The sequence below is a fragment of the Hetaerina americana genome, unplaced genomic scaffold (genome assembly GCF_022747635.1).
Source record: "Hetaerina americana unplaced genomic scaffold, ioHetAmer1.1.p SCAF_1, whole genome shotgun sequence".
In the NCBI taxonomy this organism is placed as follows: Eukaryota; Metazoa; Arthropoda; class Insecta; order Odonata; family Calopterygidae; genus Hetaerina; species Hetaerina americana.
This window is the reverse complement of record NW_027286069.1, coordinates 106153755-106180348: the sequence shown is the minus strand read 5'-3', so window position 1 is coordinate 106180348 and position 26594 is coordinate 106153755.

Here is a 26594-nt window from a genome sequence, read left to right as displayed (position 1 = left end):
AATCTCACTACTGTAATGGCATCACGCGTACCTCTCCCCTTCCTAAACCCAAACTGATCATCCCCTAAGTAATCATTTGCCCTACTCTCTATCCTTTTGTTTATGATCCTGAGAACAACCTTAGCTGCGTGGGATATCAAACTAATTGTCCTATAGTCCTCACATGACGTGGCCTTTACCTTTTTCGGAATAGGAACTAAAACTGATCTAACAAAGTCTTCCGGCCAGATTCCCTCCTCATAAATACTACGGATCAGCCCATATAGCCTCTTCCTCCCACATTTTCCCAAGCATTTCAAAAGTTCCACGGGAATGTTATCTACCCCCACGGCCTTATTTAGTTTCATCTCCCTCAATGCCTTTTCTATCTCATCGTCGAGTATGCCTGGACCTAAGCTATCTTTCTCTACGTCATGCTCCTTTTCTTTGTCTAACTTTGTTGGTCTAAGTTCTTTACTATGCAGTTCTTTTATATATTCCTTCCATCTTTCTTGGATCTTTCCTGTGTCAACTATTATCTTACCCGCCTTATCTCTAACTGCTAGCATAGACTTTCGTTTCGTACTTTTCGATAACGATTTAACTTTGCTGTACAGCGCGCAAATTTCACCCTTCCTATGCAAACTTTCGATATCCTCACACTGCGTCTTCCACCATGCTTCTTTTGCTTTATTTGTAGCCCGCCTTAATTTATTGATTCAATCTTTGTACTTCATTTTTCTTAACTCTGTATTAACATTCTTCCATTTTCTCTGCTCATACATCTTTGTAATCATCTCATCCGTGATCCATGGTTTCCTAAAGTGTCTTTTGCGGCTTTAGAAAACCCTTTCTCGTTACAATCCCATTTTTCTTTGATATTAATTAGCTCTTTACCATCCTCCATGACTTCCTCTACAGCCTGTTTGTACTCCTTTCTTTTCAATCCATTTAATGCTTCTACATTCCATTTTCTAACCCACCGACCCTGCCTTATCTTTTTGAAACGGACGCTACATTTCATAACAATTAAATTGTGGTCAGAGTCCGCATCCGCTCCCGGGAAGCTGTGGAATTCATCTCACTGTTCTTAAACCTGTGTCTAGCCAGGATATAATCCAGCCGATACCTTTCTGAGTCACCTGGCATTTTCCATGTATACCTGCGCCTTATATCTACTTGTAATAGTCTATCCGTTACCTGTTTTATGTTGACGACGCTTCTTCCTACCTCTTCCTTTAATGCTATGGCGACCCCTCGTTGGCTCTCGTCCCAGTCGCTGAATTTTATTCTATAATTATCACTCCAGTAATCCCCGCTTTCCTTCCATCTCACCTCGCGTAGACCTAAAATATCTATATTTCTCTCATGTCGCATAGACCTATTTTTCCCCTTCCCATTTCTCGCCAATAGTCTCCAATATTCCTATCCTCATAACTGTCATAAAATTCCACGTTCCTATTTTAACTAATTTGGTCTTTTTCTCCTGCGTACTCTGTCCTGCTGCGGCCGGTCTTCCCTTGCAAGGGTTTCGTGGGATGACGACCGCGGAAGCCTTGCCTCCCCTGCTGCCGGGCACGATACACGGCCGATTGGGCCGAGCCCCGTAGTTGTCAGGACTCAAAATATCTGTAGTGACCATCATATTTATCTTGGGAAAGATATCCAGTCACAATATAATAATTATTTTAGTATATTTTAAACAAAGGTTTAATGCACTTTGTAGAGCAAAATACAAAGATTTACTTGAGTCAATTTTTAATACCAAAAAATAACAGTTTTCGGAGGCTCATGAATTCTCATTTTAGTTATTTCCATAGCAAATACGTTGTCCAATGACTTTCTTTCAGTATCACAGCTCTAGGGGTCATCGGAACGCACAAACTGTTTCATCACCTCAAGATTGTAGTCCGGGGAGGGATATATATGTATAAATAAATAAATAAATATATATATATATATATATATATATATATATATATATATATATATATATATATATATATATATATATATGTGTGTGTGTGCGGTGGGTCGTGGTAGTCCAGGGGGTAGAGCGATAGGCTGCTGACCAGTGGGTCCCTGGTTCGAGTCCCGGGCAAGGCACTCTGGGCACCTACAGCTCCACCCAAGCTAAAGTGATTTTTCGGGTACCAGATCATCCTGGGAAACCATAACCGGCACAGGGAAAGGAACTGGTCCCCCTACCATGATGTGTGAAATTCACACGCCGTATAGGGCTGAGTACTGGGTGAACTCTACCATCACCTACTCAACCGACCTTCGGGTTGATTACTGTGTTTATGGTTTGTATATATATATATATATATATATATATATATACAAACATATATAAATATATATATATATATATATATATATATATATATATATATATATATATATATACATTCAAACACGAAATCCCGCCAAACGGCGAATAAATACTCATATATACAGAAACAGATATAAGGAAAAGGGATAGGAACACACATAAAGGACGAACACAATAGAGGTGGGGAAGGCGGAATCGAACGGATCACAAGAGTAAAAATATTTCCTTGACCGGGACTCGAACCTCGGATCTTTCCACTTGCCGGGCGGATGCTCTTAACCACTTAAGCTATGATATAAATTATTTTATTCGGTTCAGAATATTACAGAGTTTGTTAGCATTATGCATAATATCAGGTCGCAGATTATGGGTAAATAATGTTTTTCTTTAGTATAAGTGTATACATGGATACATACATGATACATATTCCACATACATATCCACTTGTACATACATACGCACACATGCACATCCACACGCACATACATAAGCATATGCATACAGACGCATACTCGCGAATTTGACCATTAACATTTAGAAAGAAAAAAAGAAAGGAAGACAAGGTCCACAGATATTAGGAGGGAGATTTTAGCTAGCAATGGAAAATTATGTATTGTAAGAAATTATCAATGGCAGGGTTGAAATTATCGATTCAATCAGTCATTCAGCAAAAAAAAAACTCTTCAACGATGGACGAAGTGTGTCCGGCACCGGGTGGCTACCGGACATCACTTCCCAGAGTTCTGATCGTGGCTAGCGTCGCTCCGGTCGCGACTCGACCCCGGGCGACGAGTGCTTCGCCGTTTCCCGGGACGCCTCGTCCAACGGGTCGACGAGCGAGGACGCGGCATTTCGCCACATCCCTCCCCCCCGGCCTCGTCCGAAGAGGAAGAGCCAGCCGTGGTCTCCACGAAGACCGGGTAACTCGGCAGCGTTCCACAGGGGGCCTTCTTCGAAGGAGCCGCCAAGGGGCAGGACGTACCCTCGGGGAGGGTCGGAGTGGCGGACTGGGGCTCATCTGCGGAAGGGTTGTGGTCGGGAAAAATCAGGGGAGATAGTTGCTTGTGGTCCGTATCTTGAGAAGCGCTGGGAAGATCGTCGACACCTTGGCTGTCCTTAATGGGGAAAGAAGATGGGGTATGTGGGATTTTTGACTTTGGGAAACTTGTATGCAGGTCGACTTCCGGGGTCGGTGACGCTTCCTTGGGATGAGCTGTTGGGGACGGGAAAACATCGCAATCAGATGCATCCTCCTTACCTGTCACCAGAGGTTCTCGGGGTGTTTGAAACCCGTGATGCAAGGATTGCGTAGCGAGGGCGTCGATGGCGTGAGCGGGGGGAGGGGGGGCGAAAGACCATCCCTCCTCATTTGACGAGCTCACGGAGACGGGGGCTGGAGGTCGTGTCATATTAGGCGAGGTAATAGGTACGTGAGCCATTTGTAGAACGGTATTCGAGACCAGGAGCTTGGGTTTGTCTGTCCTCTTCTTTTTCGGTTCCCTTTCCTCCGTTGACGATTTTCGCTCCCGCTGACATTTCCCTCCAATTTAGGGAAATGCGGGGGACCGACGGGAGCAGCTGGGACGGCACGCTCAATGAGTAGATGCGACCGCGCTCTCTCCTCCACAGCCACTTCGGGCTCGTCCATCTCCACGGCGGCGTTAGGGTTGGAGGGCATCGTCATTGCCTCCACATAGCTCTTACCTCCCTGGTTCATAAAAACACTTCCCAAATATGGCACTATTTAACTACCCGCTCAAAACGTACTTCGCCTGCTTCAATATTTACGTTCCTTTCTTCTATCTTTTCTTAATCTTTTCCTTCATAAATTTAAACGGTATTTATTGCCTCTAATTTTGTAATTATAATTTGAGGCGCTTTTAATGTACGTTTGCATGCAGAAGTACGAGAACAGAAGTGTTTTTCAATTGACATGATCGAAATTCTTCATCATTTATGGCTTGCATTGAATATTTCGATTTTTTCCACAATCTACTTTTCAGCTTGATTCTCAGATTAGTCTTTTATTTTTGGTGGCGACAACACTTCCATTGACCTTATGGCCACTAATTCATATCATTGATATGAGTTGGATTCATGAAGGGATCCTTTGCAGGTATGTATATCCTATCCCTTTCTGTGTTCTGTACGAGAGAAGGTACGCACATTCATTTTGATAAATTTCGCTTTTATAATATTATATTTTTGGATAAAATTACTTTTTATTTAGCTTTCTTTTTTTAAAGTATTTAGGGAAGAGGGAAATTGGGTTTTTAATGTTGAGGCTTGCTTGATGCTGCTTGATTTTTCCTGAAATTTCCTCACCGCCGCTTCAATAGTGATTTGTTCCTGGCAGACCTTGGGTCATGTTCTAAGGTAATAGGTATTTGCTCCTGGTTTAAGGAAGGAGTTTTTGACGTTGGCGTTCCCTGTTAAAAGGCTACTACATTTTGTGTGAGATGTACTCGGGTTCAATTAGTGGTGGGTTTTCTATAGATGAGATTATGAGAATTGCGGTTTAATTTTAACCAAAGAAATGTCTTAAATTCTCATGATGACTGGCCGTAGACGTTTCCTGGGGAACATCTAATCACATGAAGACTGGAAAAGAATTTATTCAATGATATTTGTGTATTCTATGTTATTTCCTACTAATCCATGTACTTCGGCTATTCATGTAGAGAACTTACTTTTTTGACAAAATTTCTCGGTAATAAATCAAGTTCAGTTGTGATTTGTATCACTAAAATTATTTAATAATTAATTTAGTCTAATTTTTATTGTTTTCTTCATAATTTATTTTTTTGCGATCAAAATCATCTATTAATTCGTTATTAATGTCATCAATGTTATATTTATCATTAATATCATCAATCTTCATATTTAATTGCAGTCTAAGCGACATTAATAATTACCGTCAGTGGTCAATATCTCCATTTATCACTCTTTCTAACCGTTATGTTCCTGCCTTTCTCTCCTGATTCATTTTCGACATACCTCTGCACCTTTGCCTTCCATGGTTCATGCCATGACTGCATGAAGCACGTTATTGCACCTCATCATCATATCATTTGTTCGATTTGTACGGCAAAATTATATGACATAATAATTTAGTTGATTCTACAATGGAAGGAATCATATTAGAGTAAAAACTACACAGCAGCTACTGACCACATCATTAATATTTCAATCCTAGGATTGGTTTACTACAACCATTACATTATTCTCTACTTGAATGCAAGGTTGCATATTCTAGGGAGAATAACGTGGTGGTTTTCCGTTGCCTTCCACATCGCAGTACTGCGGCCGATACCGCTAACTTCACTCCCGCCCGCAGCAGTGGCAGCTGATGCCGGACCGACCCACTCGGTCTGCGCAACCAGTGCCTGATGTTGAAACTGCTGCCTTTCACCATTGCTAGTGACTAATCGAGACAATTAAACAAAGACTTGAGGCTTCGTAGTTTTCCGGGTATTGTTTTTCTTCACATTGGAGAACAAGAAGTGGGGCTGAGCCTGGACGATCGATAGGATGAACAACCAAATGTATGCTGATGCTTGCGAGGTATTCAGCAACAACATTTCTTCTCGCGACTTCTCTTTTTTCTTTTTTCACGGTATCTCCACCCGCTCCCACTCCTCGCCACATTGAGACTTTCGGTTGTATACATAACATTCACCAAACAGACATGATCTTCTCCAAAATGACACAATTGTATATGAGAACCCTGATTTAGTTTTAAACAACCACAGTTTGCCTGAAAATTAATTTGGTGAGCTTAATAATTTTACGAGATAAATACCATCACATATTTTCGCAAATTGGCGAATTCTACTTTGGCCTCTGTGTTTCTGGATAGAGTACGCAGCTGCGTTTAGCCATCGTTAGGATTAATGGTCATTGATGACTGTTAATGGGGACAATTTCCATTGAAGATTACCAGTGTTTGGATCTCATCAGTTTCATTGCGAGGATGCTCTTTATCTATGAGCCAGTGCGATGGTGGATTAGCTTCGAGTAAAGGAAGAATTAATCGGTTGACTAAGAAGTTCCGTAGGACCAAATAATACTACATATTACTAAGTAGAGCTAACACCCGATAAGTCTTAAGTTTATCATAACGAATGCAAATAGTGATGAAAATAAAAATTACTGAAATGGCAAATTATGTAGTGATACAGATCCATTAATATTTCGATAGAATAATGAATTTAAAGTGAAACAAGGCATACGCACTGCCAGGCCGACTATGTCCGCAAGCACAAAGTTGACAGCCCACTGCTATCAGGAACTATGCTGCATTGTCTGCAATACTCATCCAATGTCGACGCCAGTTAATATACTCGTGTAGAAGATATCATTTGAATGTTAAAAATAATGGTTTTTTATAAATTGACGGAATTCCCCTCCTTCAATACAGTGTATTCATAAATTTTAACAATATAAATTGTTTGCATAAAGATTATCGAGAAAAATTTCAGAACAGATTTATTTCAGATATTGCTGCAATGCCGATTGCCTGCGGTTTTTCCACGACTCGAACGGTCCCTGGTGGGCGGATTCCGAAGGGTCCTTATGAGTGTGCGTACTAGCTTCTTTGACGGCACTTTTAGTCCCATGGTGGTGTCCTTTGAGGAGGGATTTCACTATTGGGATTAGGATATATTTTGCTGACGCCAAGTCGGGACTGTAAGGGGGGTACACTCGACTCTGCTCTTGGTCTTCCGTAAAGACCTTCGGGACGGGTTTAGCGAAGATCTTTCGCGTCGCCAATTTTCAGCGATAATAGGGTGTACTATAGTCTTACCACTGCAAATCCGATATGCGATTATGCGCAAAATTAACCGCTGGTCTGAATACAGATTTTAACGCACACGTCAGGAAAAAATTGCTACCGATACTTTTTATGCAAACCTTGTAGTTTCTATGCGTATTTCTATGAAAAGTTGTGTTTATCGCTGTACGTCGAAGTGCCTACATGTGCCTAAGATATCTTTATTAACCAAAAGTAAGATCTCAAAAGATATCTTAAACGGTAACCTTAATTGGGTGTAATTTTAAATTATTTCATTGATTTAAAAATATCTTTTGAGCAAATATTAAGAGTATAAATGTATGAAATCAATCAAAAATAATATGGAAACTCAGCAGCTACACAGAGTGCCCCGATTTAGGATAGCATAGTCGAGATGTTTCATTGCAGCCTTCTGTGGTCCCTCGGCCATTCGAATTCCCCGAGGGACGACGTAGGCGAGGGAAATGCTGCCGCCACCGCCCAACCCCTCCACCAACCACTTGCAGCGCAGTTGCACGCGGAGTGCTGCATCCCCACCTCACCCAGAGAGGCCCCACCTTCCTCTTCCTGCGGTACACACGCGTGCACGCAGCTCCTCGTACCCGCCCCTTTCGCGCCCCAAGGGAATCCGCGGCGGTCGTAAAAATTAGGGCCCCCGCGGTATGCAGTCGCGACCGCCGAGGACGGAAGGAGTCTGTAATTTGGGGCGCTTAATTCGCGCACTCGTAACTGTCCACGGGTGCCCTAACCGAGCCGATAAAGAAGAGTGCGATGTCTGACGGAGGGACCGACCGCTGCCTTCCCCATCCGCGAATCCTCCCTCTACCCCTCTCCTCTCGCCCCCGCCCCTGCCAACAGAATATTAAACCCGCCCCTGGGGGAGGGAGGGGCGAGGCGCGATGGGGTGGCTCCCACTCGTTAAGGCCCGGTTGGCTGGATAGGCCGTTCGGCAGGGGGGGTGTAGAGGGGGGATTCAATAATTCGCTGACTGGAAATTCACTTAACTGCAACTGGGTGCCGCTGTTTTAACGAGCAGGCGACGACGGATCTGGCGGCCATTATCCAATAACAATAATACCAACGCCGAAATGCAAAGAGGGGTCAGCTACCTGCGAATCGAATTCTCTTGGCAAATGAGTTCTTTGGGGGTATCAGTCCCGCCATCTCATCCTCTTTTTTTCGGATTGACTTCATCAAAAACCTTTAATTATGAATAAGGCATCATTAAATCTCTAAGTATGTTGCATGTCAATGTGATAGTGAAATTTCGCCTTCTTGCTTTTCAAATTCTAACTTTCACGTTATCAAATAAATTTCTTACTACATCCTAAGGTGCAATTATTTGTTAGATGATGGCACACTATGTATATGCACACGTGTAAAATGAAAGGTTTTTTACTTGGATTGCAATTTTTGTACCACTGTGGGTATGGGTTTGCATACTTGGGTTGGTTTTGAATGTGGTTTTCTTACCTTTTACGGGTGCGGGCTAACACCTCACGTCACACGCCCTTGCGGCGGTTTGCGGGGCATTATGTAGATGTAGATAAAATCATATATTGTCCCACGTGTTGTATATTTTTATGATTCTTAAAACTTATCAACATTACTATGATCGATGTAAATTTGTGAAGAAAATTAATAATCCTTCTGTCTACATTAAAAAGGTTTCCACTTAGTTTCAATACTCTCTTACACAATAATACCTAGAAATATTCTTTTAATTACTATGAATGCTTGCGAGAAATAAATATCATTTTTGCATGCTTGGATGTGATTGTCTGAGAGGGAAAAAAGGCTGCTCTCTTTTAAAGGGAAGAACGTGAACAGCTTATACTAGCATAAGGTGCTCTATAGCGCCAGGTTGGACCAAAGCCCCATAACTGTTATTTTAACCAAGAGATATATCTTCTTATACTCAAAAACACCTGATATACCCATGGCGCTATTACCATTAGCTACCTTGAGCACGCCATAACTCTCTTTTCCAGTTTTGCCCAGTCTCACGTAAAATTTGATGGCGCAACGCTGTCCCAGTAACCGATTAATAGCAAAGCTTAAGAAGGTCAGTTTCGCAAACCTACGATCCGCACTGCGGAAAGTTTGGAAGCCAACTACCACCGACCTCCAGCCTTTCCTGAGACTCCCCTCCCTTGAACCCAGCCAGAGAAACACTCAACCGTCTGTCCATTCGGGAAAATATATGTCCTCCTACGTTTGGGACAAACCATATTACATATATATATATAAATATAAATATATATATATATATATATATATATATATATATATATATATATATATATCCCACGCAGATAAAGTTGTTCTCAGGATCATAAACAAAAGGATAGAGAGTAGGGCAAATGATTACTTAGGGGATGATCAGTTTGGGTTTAGGAAGGGGAGAGGTACGCGTGATGCCATTGCAGTAATGAGATCATAAATCGAGAGGAATATAGAACACAACCAGGAGGTATTTGCCTGTTTTGTAGATTTCGAAAAAACGGTTGATAGAGTGAATTGTGAAAAACTGATGAGTATATTGCAGAAAATAGGAATATATTGGAGGGAAAGCAGGCTAATCCGCAGCCTGTACATGTCTCAGACTGCTCAGGTGCGAGTGGGGAACGGGGTGTCCGGTTGAGCAGTGTTAGGAAAAGGTCTAAGGCAGGGTTGCCCATTATCACCTTTGCTGTTCAACCTGTATGCAGAGGAAATAATTAAAGAGGCATGGGAAGAACTGGAGGTAAGAATGAAAGTGGGTGGGGAATTCGTAAAATCAGTTAGTTTTGCTGATGACCAAGCTTTAGTTAGTCAGTCAGCCAAGGGGTTGCAAGCATTGCTTAGTGAATTGGAAATTCAGTGCGACAGGTATGGAATGAGAATCAATATTAATAAAACAAAGGTTCTGCGATGTTCTAGATAGAAAAAGGCTAAGCTTAACATTAAAATAGGAGGGCAAAAACCAGAGCAGGAAGAACAGTTTACATATCTCGGTAGTGTTTTGGACCAACACGGTCAAAGAAGTAGGGACGTAAGGAGAAGTATTGCGCTAGGCAAAGAGGCTTTCACTAGGAGGAGGGAGTTGATGACGGGGACGTTGAGTAGGGATGTTAAGGAAAGACTTGTAAAAACTTTGACATGGAGCGTAGTTATGTACGGCACGGAAACGTGGTCAGTGAAGCAGGAGGATAGACGTAGACTGGAAGCTTTTGAAATGTGGGTTTGGAGAAGAATGGAGAAGGTGAAATGGACAGAGAAGAAAACAAATGAGGAAGTACTAGGTATAGTGGGCGGAGAGAGGGGTTTGTTGGGAGTAATCCTATGGAGGCAGGAAAAGTTGATGAAGGGGGTATTGATTGGAAGCGGGATGTTGAAGACTGTAATTGAGCGGAGAATGTTAGGCAAACGAGGAAAGGGAAGGAACAGGACAGGGATGTTGGACGGGATGACGGGAGAAAGAAAGTACTCAGAGCTGACGACGACCTGATGTAGAGTTGGAGGTAGGGTCACAAATTATTTAATTAGTAATTATGTCCATCTAAAAACCTACCTTAACCGGTAGATTACCTTACAATAATATATAAATTTATATATATGAGTCTCAGAGCTGAAGAGGGGCCTGATATAGAGTGGGATGTTGTGTTTTGCTAGGACTTACAAAATATTTATTAGGAGCTGTGTCCATCCAAAAACCTACCTTAACCGGTAGATTACATAATTACATATGTATGTATATATATCTTCGAAGTGGATCGCTCTTCGGTGACGCACAAATATATAAAAACACAAATGTAGATTTTTACACCATAGGAACACAAATACGAACGTCGAAACGTTAAAACAACATATGTGAGTGTCCTTTTTTTGTGTTTATATGGTTTTAAAATCTACATCAGTGGTTTTATATATATATATATATATATATATATATATATATATATATATATATATATGTATATATATATATATATATATATATATATATATATATATATATGTATATATATATATATATATATATATATATATATATAGAGAGAGAGAGAGAGAGAGACAGAGAGAGAGAGAGAGAAAAGGGTTAGGAAAACACATAAAGGACGAACACAATAAAGGTGGGGAAGGCGGAATCGAACGGATCACAAGAGTAAAAATATTTCCTTGACCGGGACTCGAACACCGGATCTTTCCACTTGCGGTGACTTCTTTCCGGTGTTCGAGTCCCGGTCGAGGAAATATTTTTACTCTTGTGATCCGTTCGATTCCGCCTTCCCCACCTTTATTGTGTTCGTCCTTTATGTGTGTTCCTATCCCTTTTCCTTATATCTGTTTCTATATAAATGAGTATTTATTCGCCGTTTGGCGGGATTTTGTGTTTGAATGTATATATATATATATAGTATATATATATATATATATACATATATATATATATATATATATCTACAGCACAATAGATGAGAATTAGCCCGGTAGCAAAATAGAACACAACATAAAATAGATAACACGCGAAAGGACACACATTTTTGAAAGTTTGAGCTTCCGGCATTTTCTGAGGCTTTGTACAGATCAGAGTGGAAGGCCACGGACAAGGGGAATACGGAGTTTAGGTGGGGAGGCCCAGGGTGGGCTGGGAAGGCCATTGTAGATGCCGGTTAAGAGTGAGAATGTCAAAAGATAGGAAAGCTAGTATATAGTATATGCCGATTCGCAAGTTCTCACCTCTTTATTGGTGGCTGAATCGGGTAGGGATTCTAGGATGGTAAGGGAGAAACTGGTCGAATCAAAGGTTGTGGGAAATTGCGTGTGAAAGGTTAGAAAGAGAAGAGAGTGAGGCAGAATAGCAGGACTAGCGGTGTTTGTTCATTCGGATGGGGAAGGAGGTAATGCATTCGCCTATGTAATATGGAGTGCAATGTTAATAATAGGTAGATAATGTTTTGAGAGGCATTTAGCGCGGGAACGAGGTGGGGTGGGATAAGGGGATGAGGGGAAAGTGGAGTATATCTGATAAGTAGACATGCTTTACATCGGGGGTGTTTGCAAGTAGGGGAAATTTGTCATTGAGGGCGCCAAAGGGTTAGTGGATTTCGAAGGTTCTTGAGATTGGCAGCTCGTCTGTATGTGAGAGAGGGGCGTTGGGACAATGAGGATGAGGGAGCGTTAATGCCATGTAAAATAGGCAACAGTTCTTTAAGAAAGGTTTTCAGCCTGCCGAATTTGGGGAAATAGGTGGTAAAAGGGTTGAGTCCTGCATCAGATGTGGGGCTGTTTTTCTGTGGTGTGTGAGGTGGAGTGAAGTGGTGGATTTTATTTTATAGAAGTTTTTCTGGTTAACCGCGTTTGAGGAGTGCAAGATGTAGATTGTCAAGGTATTTGCGAGAGAGTGGCTATATGAGAATGGCTGTGGTGTTGCAAAACCGGTGTTCAAGAAATAGGAATCGAGCGTTTGGTCTGAAAAGGGTGACAGCTGGTGAAATCTAGGTTTTGCTGATGGTTAGTGGCTTTTATATGTATTGAAGTGGTGAAATTGTTATTGTGAAGTGATTTGTGTGTGTTAAGAAAGGTGATGGTGGAGTCTGAAATGAAAGAAGTGAATTTAACAGTGAAAGATGAATTTAAGGCCGATAAGAAATTATTGAGAAACTCAGAGCCATCTGAGTAGCGGCCATGTCATCTATGTAGCGGACTCAGAAGAGAGGTTGGAAGGGTTACTGTAGCAGGAAATTCTCTTTGAGATAGCCTATTAAGAGATTGGCGTATGCCATCCTAGTTCCCATCGCTGTGCCTTTTGTCTGTAACTAAAAACAATTTTGGAACGAGAATGCGTTTTTTGCCAGGGAGAAAGCGGAAAGATTGAGGAGTAATACAGTCGAGGGGTGCTGGGGCAGGGGGCGTAGAGAAATGTAATTCCGGAGGGAGGTATAAAGCGAGGTGACGCCGATGATGGCCATAAGTAGGTTGGGAGTGGAGGGAATGGAAACAGAATTTAAACAGTTGAGGATTTGATGTGTGTCTTTCGTGAAGGAGGGCAAGGAGAGTACCAGAAGGTGGTCGTCAAGGAATGTTGAGATTCTATCGGTAGGAGATTTGAAACTGGAAACTATCGGACGACAAGAGATTTTAGGTTTGTGTGTTTTTGGGAGGAGCTAAATCTGGGGAATTTTGGGGTTTAGGTGTGAGAATAGGGATATGTTTTGGGAGGGGAGGCCTTCTTCTAATCCCAATTGGTGGAGGAAAGATCGAATTTCTGTTTGGAAGGAAGGTATCGGGTTGTTGGTGAGAGTGATAATGGTAGATGTACCATTGAGGTGACTGAGGACTTTGTAAATGCTATCTATAGTGTTTACAGTTAATACGGAGAAGCATTATTCGGTGGTGGTGACTACGATGTTGGAGTTGTAGTGCAGGGTTTTTAGAGCATGCATGTTTAGAGCATGCACGTTTGTTCGTAGGGAGGTTATTTTTATCTTTAAGGGATTCTATGAAGGATTTATCGGAAACTTTTGGAGAAGTAGACGTATGAAAATTTCGACAACATAGTTACTTACTTGAAAGGGGTTTTGGTTCATGAATTGAAGCGGGGCGAAATTTGTCAAGTGCGTAATTGGCGTATATGTGACCGTTTATTTCCAGGAGGCGGGCCATTAACGGATTTGGCAGAAATTGAGGTTATCAGTGAGTATGTTGATGTGGTTAACCTGTGGTTTAGCAGAGAACGATAGCCAAACTACACACTCCATCCACAGATTTCCTTATCGAGCTGAGCCAAATCGTCCTCACCAAAAATGCTTTCCAATGCAACGACAAAATAAATTGGCAAATAAAAGGCACTGCAATGGGCACGCGCATGGCTCCTGAATACCGAGAACGCCATTCTGATAACGACGGCCGTGCAGTCAAAACGTCAAAGCTACATACATTCAACAAAAATTCACTTAGCTTGGGTGGAGCTGCAGGTGCCCAGAAGCCTGTCCGGGAATCGAATCCGGGACCATCCGGTAAGTAGTCCAAATACAGAGAAAGACTAATAGCGCAATCCCAGTTCTTAATTTTAATCATATATATTTTTTTGTGTGTATTTAATAAATATATATGAAATAAATTTAAAATGAGCAATATGAATCTGATGGCAATGAACTTATTTTTATAACGCCATGTGCAATTAGCAAGCAGTATTATTCTGCATGTGTACTTTTTGTATTCATTGGGTTTTTTATTGTTTCCGTATTTCCTCTCAGTAATAACTGGCAGGACGTTATTTTTTATTTGCTATTGTGCATAATAAGGGGCCGTTCTCTTGGTTAAGCTCCTGCAACAAGATTTTCAGTGATTCTTCTCAATGGGGCGGTGAAACAGCGTCGACGTGCCTGAGGAATGGCTTTGGATTTTTTGTCAGGTGCATTCAAGGCATTTCGGTTTTTGCTCCAATATTCCGCTACCAGGTTTCAATGATGGACTAACGAAGAGAGCCCTTTGTCTTGCCTTTTGTTTGTTCATACACCTTCCCTACAGAAATCGTAATGAATGTTCCAAATGAGAATTCCGCTCTTTAGTGAACATTTTTATTGGGATCAAGATACATTCGTCGACGAGAAAGTTGGTGGAAGGCAGTACCAGGTCAAAGAATACTACGAACGGAACGAGGAAAAAGAAAACGTAAAAATTACGTTTTCTTGTTACACTAAAGGATTACGTGGGTCTGTGGTCATTGCCTTTTTTGTTTCACTGAAAACGGCAAAAGTTCACAGAGTAAAACGGTCTTCAAATAGCTGTTAACCCCAGTTTCTTCCATAGTCTGTACCATGTAGCTTCCTTATTAGTTATTATTTATGTAGAAGTACATAATGTGCATGGTGCAAGAATGTGATTTAGTTATCACAATATTCCATTTCAATAAGAGCACGCTGAAATGGATGTAGCTAAAAAAATTCATCGGCATTCATCTAAAAAAATCTTCGGTAAAAACCTATCTACTTACAACTTCGATAGAAAATAAGATATACGTACCAATGACTTTCTTAGGGTTCCATATAATGCTTAATATCGGCAAAACTTTCTTGTACTAACTACATGGCATTCAATTCTTTGTAATTGGAATCATTAAAGGTCAAGGAAAGGTCCACATTGGTCTATTTTGCATGCAATTTCAGCATGAGGAACATCTGGAAGAAATGTTAGGATTCCCTCCAGCGCAGAGAGAAGTATTTAAATACTCCTCAGCAAATCAGTCAACAGTGAAATTAGAAAAAGCATTTTGGCATCTGATATTCATTTTACGAACAATTTGCGCTTACCTGTAATTCTTAATAACTTCCTTGCCACACGCCTTGGTCTAGCTTGCTCATGATACATGCACAAAACATGCAAACCAGCCGCAGCTTACAGGAAGAAGGTATCAAATTGCGTGATGGTGCAAAGTCTTTAAGCGGTAATTAATGCAAAATTCCACCTTGCCGTACAGGCAAATATATATCCTGTATATAAGTATACCTGTGTTTTGACATAAAGTTCTTCATTAACTACTGTCACTTGATAACCATGGTGATTTTAATTTCAAAGGAATTAGACTGCAGTATAATCAATAGTTTATATCCACTATAGACCTTGGTAAAGTCTTTTAAACAATTCTGTCCATACTCAAGTACAAAATCGTTTTAACTGCGAATAAAAAAATCTTCATAAAAAGGAGAAGGAATAAGAATTAGGATTATATTATTACTGAACTTGTTTTATAAGTAGACTTATCAATAAAAAAAGAAAATATCAGAATTACCCAATAAAATACGAAGCACCCTATCATTTTTTCCGTAGTAGTATATTAATGTATTTCTTAAATTGAGGTTCAATAAAATGTAGATAACATATATAAAATATAAATTTGATATAGTTTATCGGTAGTTTAAATTTCCCCGAAACTTATGTAGCGTGCCTTATGTTTGAGGTTGAACGTACTTGTGACAACGATTACATTTTTAGGACTCTACATCATGCCAGTAGCGCTGATAAAATTAGAAAAATACCCACCGTCACGGACTTGTGGAGTTACTGCTTCGTTCCTGGGAAACTTTCGGTTGCAACAGGAACAGTCATTACGTATTACACCAGCAACGAATAAAGAACCTCATTTTAATCTGAAATTCCTATTTTGCACATCAAAATCACCTGCACTTGCACGATAATGGCTTTTGTCCTAACATCTACTGCCAAACAATCCTATCGTTAATGTGGATACGCCGCGAAAGCTGTGTTGCGCCAACTTTAATCATCATTTCAAAATAGAGTAAATGAATTATAGTGTTATGTTATTATGGCATCATAAAGTTTATTTGGGTCAAGGAAGGAGTGAGTCAATCAGATGGCAATATAGGAAGGAGGAAGAACCTTTACATATACTTGCGAATGAAGAGGAAATCCTAGAGGACGCAATGGCGAGCGACGCAGTGCGGGGGTGAAGTGGGAAACACGCGGCCCTGGAGAATGCAGTCACGTGCAGTAAAAGGTCAACCTTTTACTTCGGAAAGCATGCAAGCAGTCGTGAAAGGTCTTTATTAATTGCCAGGAGCCGTTCAAAAGCATCCCTCGACGTATTAAGATGACCGATACTAATTTCGTTTAATCAAAGTAATCTTATCCTTCCATCCCCAGTGATTTGCATGCCTTTTCTATATGTGGCTCTTCACGCTCTCATACTGATGGGAACTTCACCCTCACCTATCAAACAGGCATTCAGGATATATAGACTGAGGAGATTATCTTGATAATATATGTACTTAAAGCCAGCCAGATGTGCAGGTTAACTTTTCATGCTTAACGAAAACATTCCACCGTTAAAAACACTTCAAGTTCGCCGGTGTTACTACTTTCAGTGTGCAATGTGTCCTATATTGATTGTTCCAAAATTATATTTTATTTTGGATTTAGGCAAATTACATGCTCAACATGTCTCTAATGAGATGAAATCCAGTTTTAAGATGGACTAAATATAATTTTTATGAACCCGTTAAACCCTGAGGGAAAAATACTCCATTTTACATTTAGTAGCATTTACAACACAAGAAATTGAAAGTAGTTCAAGTAAACCTTCAACTAATCCTTGATGCTAGCGGCTCGGCTGCCAATGCGCGTATGCGCATCGCCAGGAAATCATTACGACGTGAAGCTGGAAATTAAGCGTCGCAATTGGTTGGCTCGAGCTGCTCATGTCGCTAACAGCACTCACAAATCGGATAATAGGTCTCGCTTCGTTTCCCCACTTCATGGCATCACCTCCCACTTTCCCCCTCATTATTTTTAGTGTCTGTATCTAACATTATTTATTTTATCGACACCCTTGGTTTTCTTCCTCTCTAGCTCTTCCTATCATGTCAATCCTTACATTGTTGTCTCGTAACATGGCCAACCCATTTTCTATCTCGTCTTCTTCACTGCGTTTACAACAAGCTTCTTTCTTCCCCAGTCCTTATTCAGACTTCTTCAGTGGTGATTCGCTCCGTCCATTTAACTCCAATCACTCCTTTGTAACATTACACGCCATTCCAGCTTCCAGTCGTTATCTTTTCCGCTGATAGCAAAAATAATTATCCGGAGCCACCATCGAAGTGTAATGACTGTCTTAATGAATTAATGTTAACTGTTAACACTTATGGAATGATATAGAGTTCTTATAGATTACCATGAGCGTATTAGCAATTTACTCGGAGAAAAAAAAACATAAAAATCAGAACAACTAGTACGTATCATATTGACACACAGTTTAGTGAGCTACTTCCTCTATCCATGCGCTTGGTTGGTGTCTTTGACGACGAATGAGTCGCAGGTGTTTGGTGAGGAAGAGGGTAGTTGGTGAGGGGGTCGGTACACCTTTTGTGTGATTTCGCCGCTGTACCCCGGAGTGATCGATCCTTCATCTGCCCCCTCAGGGGGTAGGGCCCCCCCTCGCGGTCGTTGTGTGGGACCCCCGCACTCCCATTTGTGGCACTCCGATATATCTTAACGAGATCTCCCCCCTCCAGCCGAATCCTCCCCTTCTCATCCTCTCCATCCTCCCCTCCCCCACTCCAATCACACCCTCCCCTCTTTTCCCTCCCGTCACCCCTCTCCCCGCGGCCCTGAGGCATGGGGGGGGGGGAGGGAGAGGGAGAGAGAGAGGTCATTTACTTTGGGGAGGCGCGATGATTGGACCCAAATAGATAGGTTTGGTACACGAATCAAGGCCCTCTCCTTACTTATGGCGGTGCGGTTCCCGGTTTAATTTTATAGCGTCCACTGTTGAAGTTTCCCAGGCGCATCGAAATTGCACCCATTCCTTCCAGCTCGCTCGAAAGTGGGCAGTTGATTCCCTTCCAGAAAAGACTTGGAAAATTCGAATGCCGTGAAATAAATCCTACTTCTTCCTCCGTGCGTTTGCGTGAGCCGCCTGTGTGGGTTGTTTACTTTGGGCGAATAAGCGACCAAAAGTAGCTCCTGCTTAGTTTGAACTCTCCTGTTCAACTCTCCATTTCCCGCTGTAATCATTGGCTTGAAAATCACAGAAAATGAAATCCGCGGATGAGTCCAAAAGAAGGGGGAGCAAACAAAAGGTTTCTATGGCGAAAATCACGATAATATTCAAATAATCGAGCCAAAAAAATGCTATATTGCCAAAAAATCAATTCAGAGTACATGGGTAACCTAAAAAAATCATTTATACACATGTGTAATACATTTTTATTATGATGAATAAAATGTTATGAAAAATTGAAGGAAACATGTATTTGAATGAAAACATCCAGAAAAAGCAGCAAAATACATTTACATAATACCCCGCAAGCTGCCACAAGGGCGTGTGGCGGGGGGTGTTAGGTCAGCAACCGTGAAAGGGAACAAAACCATGTTCAAAATCAACACATACATGCAAAACTATACCCACAGTGCCATATACATTCATGAAAAAATACTTTCATTCGACACACATTCAAATACATATACTGACATCTAACAAATAATGGCACCTTAGGATGCAGTTAGAAATTTATCCAGTAAAGTGCAATTTGAAAAATAGGAAGGTGAAATTCCATCACCACATGGACATGGTATAAAACAGTCTCCCCCTCAAGGAAACAGGTAGCAGGAGGGTCCCGCCACAGAGAGAAAAACCTTTGTGTCTTTCGTGTCCAGTATTTAACCAATTGCAAGTAAATAAATTTAAAGCACAATTTAAATCAATCTTGTTGCCACCGACGTGTACATAGATATATTTAATGATGTATTGCGAGCACGCATTCGAAAATCATAGAATGGGTTTTGCAAAAGCCCTTACAGCGCCCCCCCCCCCCCTTTCCCTCGATTTCCCGCTCTTGAGTAATCAGCAGAAGAAATGTCTTTTGCGCGGAGCTGCGCTTCCGTCGATTGCTGCCTTTGACAGCCGCCGTTATTGATGGATTACGGCGCAGCGGATGTTTCCGGCGTGTTTGGTGTCGGGAAATTAATGAATAAATTATCGCAAGGGTGAGTGGACAGTATATATTTTTGCACGCATGTGTGTTCAAACTGGTTATTTAATGTATTCATTCAACATTCATTAATATAGGCTTCGAAAACTCATGCGTCGGGCATCGCCTTTGTGTGCCACGGCGGTCTCGTTTGATTTTTTTGGACATTGATCTCCAGTCTGGACGTGGACTCCACAAGATAATGACCATTTGAATTACCGGAATTATGGGATTTTCCATAATTCGACGAGCGAGGGTGCATCTTTCTCTCTCTCTCTCTCCCTTTCTCTCTATACCTCGTCCTGTTGATTGATGTCATTGGGGATCAAATAGTCTACAGATTCGACATTCTGTTGAAACATTTCAAAGTTAGTCACCATCGTCATTTTTGTACGAAAAAATTGATTGAATGTGGTCCTCTGTTCTTCCCAATCCATTTCTAAAATTCTTAAAACCTGAGATATGCCTTTTGTTTGACACTGCTCTTTGTGTATTCGTTCCTTGAATTTACCTTTGTCGCCATCTCTTCTGTTCCCTTGTTCATAAGAAATCCATTATCTCTATGTGTACCCATTATATCTAGTTCGTTCTCCAAATGTAATTTTCCTTTACTACTCTTCTCTATGAATGAGCATTGAGACATGACTAGGAGGAAATTCTTCTAAGATTCGACCGATGCTTGTGAGAGCTTTGCGGAGGAAGAAATTTTGATTTGTATGAAAACGTAATGCCAGAGAATAATGGCGGAATTCCACGTGCTGTGTTCGACTGTGAATTTACAAAAAGGTCTAGACAAGGAAGGATACTAGGCATGCATGGCCTTCCTGCAGAGCTACCAAGGTCATAAGGTACACAACGAACTATTTTGATTGATAAGTTGAGTTTATAAAACTTGTGAAATTCCATTGATGATTTCCAAAAGGGCATGATTTTTCCCATTGAAAAGGCAGCATCGGCAATTGAATGCGAGAAATACAGAATCCTTAGCCATCATTTTGTGGTGACTGCCAAAAGGATGGAAATTTCTGGCAAGGAATGCAACAGGGCTGTCATTTTCAGTCTGATTCAACTGCCATATTCAGATGCAACTGGGTAAAGTGGGAGAGAAATTGGAATGAGAAATTCGCATTCGGGGGAGGAAATTGATATGATTCGCTCTGCGGAGAACATAGCCGTGCTGGCCGAGAATGAGTACGACCTAGAAAACATTCCGACTTCAATGGGCACCTCCTATGTATAATTTCATCATTTTCAACGTCAAAATGAAAGCAATGGTGCTACTTAGCGAGGCAAGTTGGCCAACTACTTGTAGAATCATTCATATACATTGGAAGTTGATTAACACTGCGACGGTAAATCAAAAAAAGATGTTAACATTCGCATAAATTGAAGTACGAAGGTATTTAAAAATGCTATCGTAGACTGTTAAACATTTCCCCTGTGTTGGCAAAGTACCAAATGAAAAGGCTCTGCGAAGGGTTCGAGAGAAATCCCTCCATATGAGGGATCCTAAAGAGAAGAGGACTAATGCAAATCGAGCAACTCATAAGAAAAGAAGGGCTAATATTTGTGTCAAAGGGACAGGCCAAGGTAGTAATTCATCGAATTCAACTCAAGGAGGTTACCGTCTGCCCCACCTTCATAGCGATGAAAAGAATGAGCGGAGGCAAAGAATAGTGGAGAGCAGCTACCAACCAAATACAGCGTTGACAAACAATGCTGAACATCTCATCTCCATAAATTGTTGTTCAATTTAATTGCCCTCCGTTTAATCCTCAGCATCCTGAACCAGTGCCAAACTTCTAAGGCTTGCAAGACTTCATTCAGAATGATATGTTAATGGCACAGATGGCACCTAGTATAAAAGTTTAAAGAGTGATGTCATTTGAAAGTTAAACCAGTGTCGGAGTCATCATCTCGATAATTAAGATATGCCATCATTTCTTACAAGGATATATTCTTATTCATAATTCTTTTGCGTGGCAGAGAGCCTAATGGTGCGTGCTTTTTGGCTTACGTACTATAATGGCAAGATTAAAATGATTTCACTGCCCCAGCTATAAAATCTTTGGCTCTTTATCCTTCTTTTATCAACCTTTACCCACTCATACCTTTCACAATACACGACGAGCAACCCCTAAGATTGGAAGTGAGTGTTTTACCCCTTAATACCATGAAATACCTTTTTTATAAAATGTTATTGCATTCCCATCTTTGAGATCTCTCCACGGGACAACCAGAAGGGGACTGACACAGGTGGCTGACCCTATCCCAGACGCGCATCGCGGGCCACTCGACTGTCTCCCCTCCTCCCCAGTCTCCTCTCCCCACACCCTCATGCACCCCTCCCCCTATTTCCCTCATCATCCACAATCACCACCATCATCACCGCCTCGGTCGGCTCGAGGAACGAGAGTTTGTTCGTGCGTGAGTGTATCGAGAGCGGAAGGTTTTTGAGAGAGTGAGGGACACGGACCCTTTTTCGGAAAACAATCTCTTCCGTCTGTCCGCACCGAAAAAATCCCTCTCTCTCTCTCTCTCCCGATGGGAGAAACCAAATAATGCAATTACGTGGATAAATAGGGCGTGCGTGTGTGTTCGCGCCTCCCTCCACCTCAGCCATCCTCATCTGGAGCAGAGAAATGTAGGGGTGTTCGTTCGTTGGATAGGGAGACGGATAGTAGAGGTGAGGGTGGAGAAGATAGGGGAAAAACACGCCACCCTCCCCCGTTCTCCCTTCGAGGGCGAACAAAGGGACAGTTAATGAGACCCTTCCGGAAAAAATTCCTCCCCATTCCCTTCGGTGGTGATATAATAACATGTCCAAAGGTATCAGAGGGAATGGCACCCTATTGGTGTTCACATATTTCTCCCTCCCTATCTATCCGTCATAACGCTCTGCAATGCCCTAGTACCCCGCCGCAATTTGCTATCGTATTTTCGGCTTTTTACGATAGGTTCATTGAAGTTTAATATCGAAACCAAAAAATCAATATCTATTGTTACTATTTAAAGAGGATAGAATGAAAGGATGAAGAATCCCTGTACCAGTCCGGCTGCGGATGGTTTGTATTGTGAACAGGATACTCTCTAAGGGCAGTCAATATTCGTTGCCTTCGTTACTTGGAAGTGGAAGGTTTTTTTTATTATTTGACTGGAATTGAATAATACGAGAGCGATGTGCGGACCGTATAAAGGATATTTAATGTTAATTTAGAGTGTGTAAACCTTTGGTAGAGCATAAATAAAAAATATGATGAATCGTATCTGCGGAGATGAACAGGCTCTGTTGTAGATATAATAATATTGGCAGATAAGAAAGAGGAACAGGAGGTGATGTCAAATTGCTTATAAAGGATAACGAAAGGATTCAAATTTAGGATTAATGTAAATACACAAATAAATTCAATAGTTTTCGAAAAATGACTTGGTACAATGAATATAAGACTGGGGCAGGCAAATTAAACGTTCGGAAGAATTTTTTATTAAGGGAATTGAATCACCTCTGACGAATTATTGGAGCATAGTATGCCGAGGTGAGTTACAAAAAGGAGGAGTCAGAGGAAGGGAGCCAACATTACATTTGTTCAGATAAGGAAACGACTATTAAACCCACACATTTAGAGTATAGTAGTACGTTGTTAGCGAGGCACAGGTGGTCACTGACGCATGTGCTGTTAAAATGGGAATGATGGAGATTAAATGGACCAAAAAAAAAATCCAAAGGAATCTATTTGTTGCGGAGAGCGTTTGTTATGAGCACTCAGATAAAGACCGAGCACATTAATTAGACTGTTTTTACCTTGATTAACTTTTAAACCCAGGGAGCGAAGGAAGGAGAGGGGAAATCCAAGGGGACAGCCAAGAATGGAGTACGCCAAGTGGATAATTAAGAGTCATGAGTGAAGAGAGTGAGGCTAATTCCGACGGAGGGCACATCTGGAGCAAGAGAGGGAGGAGGATAGTTACCGCGAGCAAATTTTCGTAGCGGAAAATGCTGGTGAAAAGAAAATCTCCAATTCAATGGATAAATTAGGGAAGTAATTTGCAACATTCTCTGGGAAATACAGTTTGACATTTTAGCCACTCGTCAATTTCTCCTTGGGTCACCTAAATTGTTCCCTCTTTGTGTTTATCTGGGCAATAATACTCCAGCTCATAAAATGTAATTAGAGATTCATACATTTCTAGAAAGAGATGTAGACTTCGGAGGTGACACATTCCTTAGAACAATGATCATTCAAGTGATTGCTCACCGCGATTTTAAACCCATTAAACAAATCTTATACTATAAATCTCAAAAATATTATTTGGCAAAGTTTAGTGAGTTAAACCTTGCGGAAACCATGTCGTTCAAGTTCTACAAATTCCATGTGTGTCGTCAATAAATGTAAAAAAAAACTTATACTGGAGGTGGTGATTTTATGCAATCGTCTCTCGCCCTATTATTCATTGAAATCAATGCTGGGTTTTTATTATCGTGAATTCGGCCTGACAGAACATTCGATCGACCGCCGATGTTTTGGAATCTTGTATTATCCCATTGATAGAATAATGGCAAAGACTATTTAATGCGTTTGTAATTTACCGAATTATCATAAGTCATTATTTTTATATCAATTGAAGATAATTCCACGCTCGCGTTCCATTTGTTAGGGCTTATTCTCGAAGAGATAGTTCTCTTTGTTATCACATAGAATAGATTATAGTCTTATTATTGCCATTAATCGGCCGTTCCACTAAATACAGGGTCTGGTTCGGCAACCTTGCATTAGTTTACTGAGTAGGTGCCTGCCCCTGGCGCCTATTTCATTACCCACGCGCTACGGTTGGCCGCCGTAGTCGGAGCAATCATTATTGGTCCAGGTGCAGCAGTTCTTTGCTGCTAAAGCAAAACGTTTGCCCTGCCATAACAATGAAGTACTTTGTCAAGGTAAGATGCTAGGATGGCGCCAATTGAATTTAGGCCCATGGTATCCTAGTGGAATAATTTTCATTTACAAACATAACGAAGAAATAAATACGGAAGATGCAAACGCTCTTTCAACTTTCTTCTGCTAGGCGTTGAAATTTTTATTTTTTCTGCAAATTCTATGTTTTTTACTACAAAGATTGGGTTGGTTGTTAAATGTTATGATGAGGTAGCTATTTGTTTGTCTATATATTTTTCACGTAAATCGTCAGTATGAAAAATAATTTTTTCATGCGCTTGCAAATAAAAACGAAATCCTGGCGAGAAAGTGGTACAAAGTTAACACGTTGAACGGCTTTCGCTTTTACCGTAAATAGATTTACCTGCAATTACGACATCCAGGGCAGTTGTCTCACCCGTAAGGTTTCCAAGAATAAAATTCAATCTTTTGTGGAAGTGGGGCATGGATTCTAGTTCAGAACGTTTATCGATGCTATCCCAAAAATCCTCAATGACTGTTTTTCCAGTTTTTCTCATAGCCTCACAGTATTTTTTTGGCAACTAGATTTCCACGCAAACCTTTTAAAAAATGAAAACAGGAGCAAATAAAGGTATGAAAATGAAAATATTTTGAAAACAAAGACTTTGGAATTTTAATCGACTTATTTTTCTTTCTTTTTTGATTAGCATATGCACGCATTCGCTTCTTTTGTTGATTGAATTTGATCTTAATCACCATAAATCCTTATGGATATCCTTGAACTTGCCTTAGGATTTTCCTTTAACACCTGGATTCGCTATCTAATGTAAATGAAATGAAATGGAAAAAAATGGTATTGAAAGGTATGCAAAAATATTAAGTGACGGAGCACCATAATAGGTCGCTCAAATCTTTTCGATTTCTCTCTGCTTTTCGAGTGGCCATTCCACAGTGGGAGAAGTCTTGCATGCATCAAGTTAATGAAGAAGACACAAAATATACTCTAGCAAGGAATGCTGAGACATTTTGTGTCATAGTTAGTATAAATTTTAATATAATTAAATATATGTTATCACGGTCTCGTTTCTGACTGACTGTTGTTACGCTGTGTTTCTGTCGAACAACAAATGTTATGTCGACATGTACTGACGGGCCAATCAAACATAAGCCCTAAAATTGACCATTAAGGTAAATAGATGAAGATTTATGAACACAAGGTAAGCCTATTCCCTTGTTATAAAGAATTAATTTTGATTTATATGGTTCACCACACGATACGCCTTTGTATATATGTATTAATTTCTCCTTATTGGCTATAGTTTTTATTTATTTTGAATAAAAATAGAAAAAATGCATGGGTGCCGGTGCTCAACTTTTGAAAATTAAAAGATTGCACTTAGTATTGGATGATTGTAAGATCAGTATTGAAAAATATTTTTTTCAAAGCCACCTCAAGCGTCACATTAATTTGTGTCATTCATTAACCAATCGAAGGACTTTATGATGTTGAAAGTAACTATAATGGCTTAATTTTATCAAAATTGGTTGCTGAGATTACAAAAATGGCTTTTTCGTTCGATAAAATGGTGCATGGAACTAATGATTTTGCATATATTTTGATAATACTATATGAGGATCTCATTGTAAGTAAATATTTTGGATACGGCTATTTTCTGATGTCAGGGCAATGTTGATTTGGCAATTGGTTGATTTGGCTCCTTCTTCCTCAGGCACGCATCCTTTCGCATTACCGGCCCCGGTGGTGGCGGGGTAATACCCTGTAGTGCCAATGAAATGGCGCACCACTCTGTGGCTCTCTGGGGTACATGCCGTTCCTGAAGACGTCGATTATAGAAACCAAAAGACGCCTGTCTATATCCTTAACCAACTATCCCACCGCAAAGTAAACCTACCATTGGCTGGTTCGAATAAAATGCTGTTTCAGCATCGCAAGCCTGTCCTTCAATAGTGACGAGGACTTGTCCATGTCTGAACCAAACTCGATGTTACCATCTCATTTTGGGAGAGGTCTGCCCCTTCCTATCAAGTCCTTCTCTCTCTTCTGACAGGCGAACTATGAGATGAAGCACGCGGGCCTTTTTTTGAAAAAAAAACATTCT